Source organism: Grammomys surdaster, unplaced genomic scaffold (assembly GCF_004785775.1).
Source record: "Grammomys surdaster isolate TR1022 unplaced genomic scaffold, NIH_TR_1.0 356, whole genome shotgun sequence".
Taxonomy (NCBI): domain Eukaryota; kingdom Metazoa; phylum Chordata; class Mammalia; order Rodentia; family Muridae; genus Grammomys; species Grammomys surdaster.
In genome coordinates this window covers 3,626-10,924 of record NW_021604775.1, presented here as the reverse complement: position 1 = coordinate 10,924, position 7,299 = coordinate 3,626, and positions in this window count along the sequence as shown.

The following is a 7,299-nucleotide window of genomic DNA, read 5'->3' as shown; positions in this document are numbered from 1 at the left end:
TACAGACAAAAATTAGAGTGAAATGAAAGCCCAGGAGACAAAAAACACTCAGGGGATTTCTACAGTGAAGAATATTAAACAAGGGATTATAGGTGGCTATTGACCATTAAAAGAGTCCTTGGAGCAGGAGATGAAGTTTAGAAAGGAAAACAACACAAAATCCATTTATTTAAACCATTAAATTTAAATGCTAATGCCACTTATATTGGGCTTCCACTGATTCTGAATGACTGAAAACAGATTCAGGGAAAATAATTCTTTGCAGGGCTCTTTATTTTAGCTCAGAACTCATGCTATTTAAAGGAAAACACAATTCATTGTCTTCATAATGCCTAGAATTTAGTTGAGGATGATATTAAGAGTAATATCCTCTAGTTTCATTTTGGAATTCTATAGTGATATTTTGGAGGGCAATAAGCCTCTAGGTCATCTTCCTGTCAAATAGGTCACTTATAATCTGGCCTTCGATTGCAGTCATGAATGCTGGCCTTGATGATGTGAGAATACTGTGCCACGAATACCTGCCTACACAAATGCTACCATGGTCTGTCCACTATAATTAAACTCTTGAATGCATGACACACACTGAGGTTTTCTTCCTTTAACCTGTTTCTGCCAGGAATTTTAGTCATGATATTGTGGAAGTAACCAACAAAGAAAACATGTACCAGATATGTGACATTGTTGCACAGACAAAGCTGACTATATTGTTCTTGATATTTGGTTGTACTCTGGTGTGGAATTTGGAGGAGTTCTTAGATGATGGATAGAAAAATCCATAGAGTTCTATGAACAGAGATTAATGGAGGATCGCAGCTACTTACAGACCATGATATGAAAACATACATGAGGTTGAATTCATTTTGTGAACTGAATGACTTGAGAACAAAAATTTCAAGATTGTGCAGCATTTAGGCTGTGTTGTGGTTGGACACAAAAGGTGACAGATGTTTTTGCTTAACTAGAGTCACATGTTTTTTATAATCCAAGCCTCAAGTTCAATACTACTGTCCTTCCTTTAGGGAGGATATTTTTATTTCAGTTCAACTAAGCAAGATAATCATGCACAAAAATTTTCAGAGTCTACACTAAGCTAATTTTCCCTTATATGTGTAGCTATAGTGCAGTATCTCAAGTGCTTCTTGATACTAGTCAGGTTGGAAAACAAAATTCACCACCAGAGATCACTGTATTGTTAACTTGAAATCCAAACATACCATTTTTAAGTCCTAAGACCTGGCCTTATATTTTTCTTATCTTTTGTTTTTAAGATTTATTTATTTTATGTATATAAGCACACTATAGCTGTCTTCAGACAGATCAGAAGAGCACATCAGTTCCTATTACAGATGGTTGTGAGGCACCATATGGTTGCTGGGAATTGAACTCACGACCTCTTAACCACTGAGCCATCTCTCCAGCCCCAGCCTTATTCTTATCTGTACAGTCTCATGGGAATTTAATCTTGGAAAAAATAATGCATCCAATTAAGCAACACAATTTTTTCTTTTTTTTATTAGATTTTTTTATTTACATTTCAAATGTTATCCCCTTTCCTGGTTTCAGCCCCAGAATCTCCCTATCCCATCCCCCCTTCCTCTCCCTCTATAAGGCTGTTTTCCCACCCACCCACCAAGTCCTATCTCGCCCCTCTAGACTCCCCATACTATGGGGAATCAAGCCTCCACAGGACAAAGCACATCCCCTCCCACTCATGTCAGACAGTTCAGTCCTCTGCTACATATGTAGTAGGGTCTATGGGCCAGCCCATGTATGTTTTTTGGTTGGTAAGTTAGTCCCCGAGAGTTCTGAGTTATCAGGTTTAGTTGCTACTATTTTTCTTCCTATGGGATTGCAATCCTCTTCGGCTCCTTCCATCCTTCCCCTAATTCACCAAAGAGGTCCCTGGGGTCAGTCCAATGGTGACTGTGAATATCTGCATCCAATTCAGTCAGGCACTCAGAGGACAACCATGCAAGGCTCCTCTCTGCAAGGAAAACTTGGCATCATCAATAGTATGGGGGTTTGGTGTCTGCATATGACATGGATCCCAAGATGGAGTGGTCTCTGGATGGCCTTTCCTTCAGTCTCTGCTCCATTTTTTATCCCTGCATTACCTTTAAACAGGAACAATTCTGGGTCAAAATTTTTGATATGGATGTCTGGTTTCATCCTTTAGCTGTGGGTAATGGCTATCTATTGGAAAATTTCCAATGCCACTTAAAAGTACAAAGTCATATGACTGTTAGAAGGAACAGTTATAAAGTGTCCCCAATGTGACTGCCTAAAAGTGAACTGGACAAGAAAACAAATATGCTAAATGGGGCTTGGGAAAGTCCTCAAAGCCTGAATCCTACGCAAAGAATTACAAGAAAGAAAGGAATCCTGAGACAGGGAGAAATAATATCCCCACAAGAAAGGGATACCAAGTGGTTTCCAATAACAAATTGTCAGCACTGAAATCACACAAACTGATTAAGTTTTAGTTATGTATCTAGGAATATAAACATACATGCACATAACATGAGTGTATATAAAAGCAAAGCAAAAAGTCATGAATATTAAAGGGAGCCAAACAGATATATAGGAAGATTTGAGAGATAAAAAAAGAAAGGGTAGCAAGTGGAGTCCACTTGGAGCTGCCAACAGAGGTGAGTTATGTATGGTCCCTTGACCACTCTCACATTGGAACACCTACCATCCTAAGGAGTCTTGTGGGATTTCAGGAGCATCCTTCTTCCCTGAGCTAGACTTCAGGGGCCCCAAAACATCCAGATTAGACCATTTTCCCAGCAATCCCTGGTATACCCAGAAAAGGGAAGCAAAGTCCTATTCCCTCAGATCCATTGTCAGGTTCTGCCTGCATCCCTGAGGAGTCCTCCCGGCACCAAGGACATCCAGCCAACAAAAGTGGCAAACAGATGACTAAAGAACAGCTAAGTACATAAACAACAACAACCAGGTCAATATAGAATGACCGAAGTACAACTATCTTGCTAGAACAAGCTCTGGATATGCTAACACAGCCAAAGAACAAGAAGAAGACCTTAAATCCAATCTTATAATGACAAGGACCTTTAAAGAATAAATGAATGAATCCTTTAAGAAATACAGGAAAATACAATAAAACAAGTGAATGAAATGAATGAAACTGCCAACAATATGAAAATGGAAGCATAAGCAATAAGGAAAACAGAAACTGATGAAATACTAGAGATGGAGAACCTCAGGAAGAGAATAAGAACTGTAGATGTTAAACATCACCTACAGAATACAAGAGATAGAAGAAAGAATCTCAAGGATAAAAGATATGATTAAAAAATCAATATATGGATCAAAGAAAATGATGATTATAAAAATGTCATGACACAAACCCCAAGGGTCCCAAGAAAAAGTTGGAGTTAAAATTCTAATATACAATAAAATAGAATTTCAATCAAAAGTTATCAAGCAAGGTGGGGGAGGGCACTTCATATTCATCAAGGAAAAATATCCACCAAGAGAAATTCTCAGTTCTGAACATCTATGCCCCAAAATGCAAGGGCACCCACATTCATGAAGGAAACTTTACTAAAACTAAAAACACACATTGAAACTCACACAATAATTTTGGAAATTTTCAACACTCCAGTTGCACCAATGGACAGGTCATTGAAACAGAAACTCAACAATGGCACCATGAAACTACTAAAGGGTTTGAACCAAATGGATTTAACAGACATCTACAGAACATTTCACCCCAAAACTAGAGAATATACCTTCTTTTGAGCACCCCATGGAAACTTCACCAAACCTGATCAAATAAACAGAGATTTAAAAAAAAAGCCCTCAACAGAAACAAGAAAATTCAAATAATCCCATGCATTCTATGAGATCACCACAGACCAAGGCTAGACTTCAATAACAACAGAAACAACTGAAAGCCCATATAATCATGGAAAGTAAACAACTCTCTGCTCAATAACTTGTCAGGGAAGAAACAAGGAAAGAAATCAAAGATGATAGAATTCAATGAAGCTTATCGCCAAGATGGCACAGAAAGCGAAGAAGGAAGTTCCTGCCCCTCCCAAAGCCAAAGCCAAAGCAAAGGCCTTAAAAGCAAAGAAAGCAGTGCTGAAAGGCGTCCACAGCCACAAAATGAAGATCTGAACATCACTCACCTCCCGGAGGCCCAAGACACTGCGGCTCCAGAGGCAGCCAAATTATCCTTGAAAGAGTGCACCCAGGAGAAACAAGCTTGATCACTATGCTATCATCAAATTCCCACTGACCACTGAGTCAGTCATAAAGAAAATAGAGGACAACACACTTGTGTTCATTGCGGATGTCAAGGCCAACAAGCACCAGATCAAACAGGCCATGAAGAAGCTCTATGACATTGGTGTGCCCAAAGTCAATACCCTGATAAGGCCTGATGGAGAGAAGAAGGTATATGTTCACTTGGCTACTGATTATGATGCTCTAAATGTTGGCAACAAGATTGTGGTCATCTAAACTGAGTCCAGATGACTAATTGTAAATATACACTTTTTTCCACCATAAAAAAAGAGAGAATTCAATGAAAATGAAGACACATTATACCAAAACTCATGGGACACAAAAATAAAGCAATACTAAGAGGAAAAGTCATAACACTAACTACCTTCAAAAAGAAATTGGAAAGATACATGACAGATAGATAGATAGATATATAGATAGATAGATAGATAGATAGATAGATAGATAGATAGATAGACAGATGATAGATAGATGATAGATAGATAGATAGATAGATAGATAGATAGATAGATAGATAGATAGATCAAAACAAAAAATAATAAAATAAAAAAGAAAGAAATTGGAGAGATCCCAGACAAGTAACTTAACAGCACATCTGAAAACTCAAGAACTGAAAGAAGCAAACACACCCAAGTGAGATAAATGGAAGGTAATAGTCAACCTCAGAGCTGAAAGAAACCAGGTAGAGACAAAGGGTCAACAAAACAAAACAAAGATACAAAGGATCAACAAAACCTAGAGATGGTTCTTTGAGAAAATCAACAAGATAGATAAACCCTTACTCAAAAAAACTAAAGGACACAGGGACAATATACAAATTTACAATATCAGAAATGAAAAGGGAGACATAACAGTAGAAATTGATGAAATTCAAAAAATCATCAGAACCCAATAAAAAAAGACTATACTCTACAAAACTGGAAAATCTAGATGAAATAGATGATTTTCTAGATAGATACCACATACAAAAATTAAATCATGATGAAGTAAACTATCTAAACAGTCCCATAACCCTTAAGAAAATAGAAATAGTCATCAAAAAATCTCTCAACCTAAAGAGCCCAGGGCCAAATATATTTAATGTAGATTACTACCAGACAATCAAAAAAGAGATAATACAAATATTCCTCAAAATACATTACAAAAAATAGAAACTGCAGGAATACTACGTAATTCATTCTATGAAGTGAAAGTTACTTTGATACCTAAACCAAAGAACCAACAAAGAAAGAAAACTTCAGACCAATCTCGATTATGGATATTGATGCAAAAATACTCAATAAAATTCTCAAAAACTGAATCCAAGAACACTCAAAGATATCATCCACTATGATCAAGTAGGCTTCATCACAGGGAATAAAAGATGGTTCAATATATGAAAATCCCTCAACATAAGGCACTATATATACAAACTCAATGGAAAAAAGCATATGATCATCTCATCAGATGCTGAAAAACCATTTGACAAAGTATAGCATCCCCTCATGTTAAAACTCTTGGAGAGATCAGAAATCCTGGAATATACATAAACATAGTAAAAGCAATATGAAGTAAACCAATAGCCAATATCAATGTAAGAGAAGAGAAAATAGAAGGAATCCTACTAAAATCCAGGACAAGATGAGGTTGCCTACTCTTCCAATTTATTCAACATAGTACTCAAAATTCTAGCCAGAGCAATTAGACAACAACAAAAGGAGATCAAGAAGAGACAAATTTGAAAGGAGGAAGTCAAACTATCACTATTTACAGATGATACGATAGTATACATAAGCCACCCCCAAAATTCAACCAGAGAACTCTTACAGCAGAAAACCAACTTCAACACAATGGCAGGATATAAAATTAACTCAAGTAAATCATTACCTTTCCTTTACACAAATAATAAATAGGCTGAGAAACAAATCAGGAAAACAACACACTTCACAACGTCCACAAATGCGATAAAATATCCCGGTGTAACTCTTACCAAGCAAGTACAACAAGAACATCAAATACCTAAAAAAAAGAAATCAAAGAAGACCTCAGAGGATGGAAAGATCTCCAATACTCAAGGAATGATAGGATTAACATAGTAAAAACAGACATCTTAACAAAAGTAATATGCAGATTCAATGTCAAAATTCCAACACAATTCTTCACAGACTTGGAAAGAGCAATTCTCAACTTCAAATGGAAAAACAAAAGAACCACAATAACCAAAACAATTCTCAACAATAAAAGAACTTCTGGGAAATAAGCAAACCTGACCTCAAGCTGTACTACAAAGCAATTGTGATGACAAACCACATGGTATCGGTATCGAATTCATTGTTTTTAATAGCTGGAAATTCTCAAATTCATATGGAATAACAAAAAAACCAGGATAGCGAAAACTATTCTCAACAATAAAAGAACTTTGGAAATCAGTCTGGCGGTTCCTCAGAAAATTGGACATAGCATTACCTGAGGATCCAGCTATACCACTCCTAAGCATATACCCAGAAGATGCTCCAACATATAACAAGGACATGTGCTCAACTATGTTCATAGAAGCCTTATTTATAATAGCCAGGAGCTGGAAAGAAACCAGATGTCCTTCAACTGAGGAATAGATTCAAAAAAATGTGGTATATTTACACAATGGAGTATTACTCAGCTATTAAAAACAATGAATTCGAGAGATTCCTAGGTAAATGGATGGAACTAGAAATTATCATCCTGAGTGAGGTAAGCCAATCACAAAATAACACACATGGTATTCACTCAGTGATTATTGGATATTAGCCCAGAACCTTGAAATGTCCAAGATGCAACTCACAGGCCACATGAAGCTCATAAAGAAGGAAGACTAAGTGGGGGTGATTCGGTCCTTCTTAGAAGGAGCAACAAAGTACTCAAGGGAGCAAATATGGAGACAAAGTGAGGGACAGAAACTGAAGGAGGGGCCGTCTGAAGACCACTCCACCTGAGTATCTATCCCATGTGCAGTCACCAAAGGTAGATGCTGATGTGGAAATCAGGAAGTGCATGCTGATAAGA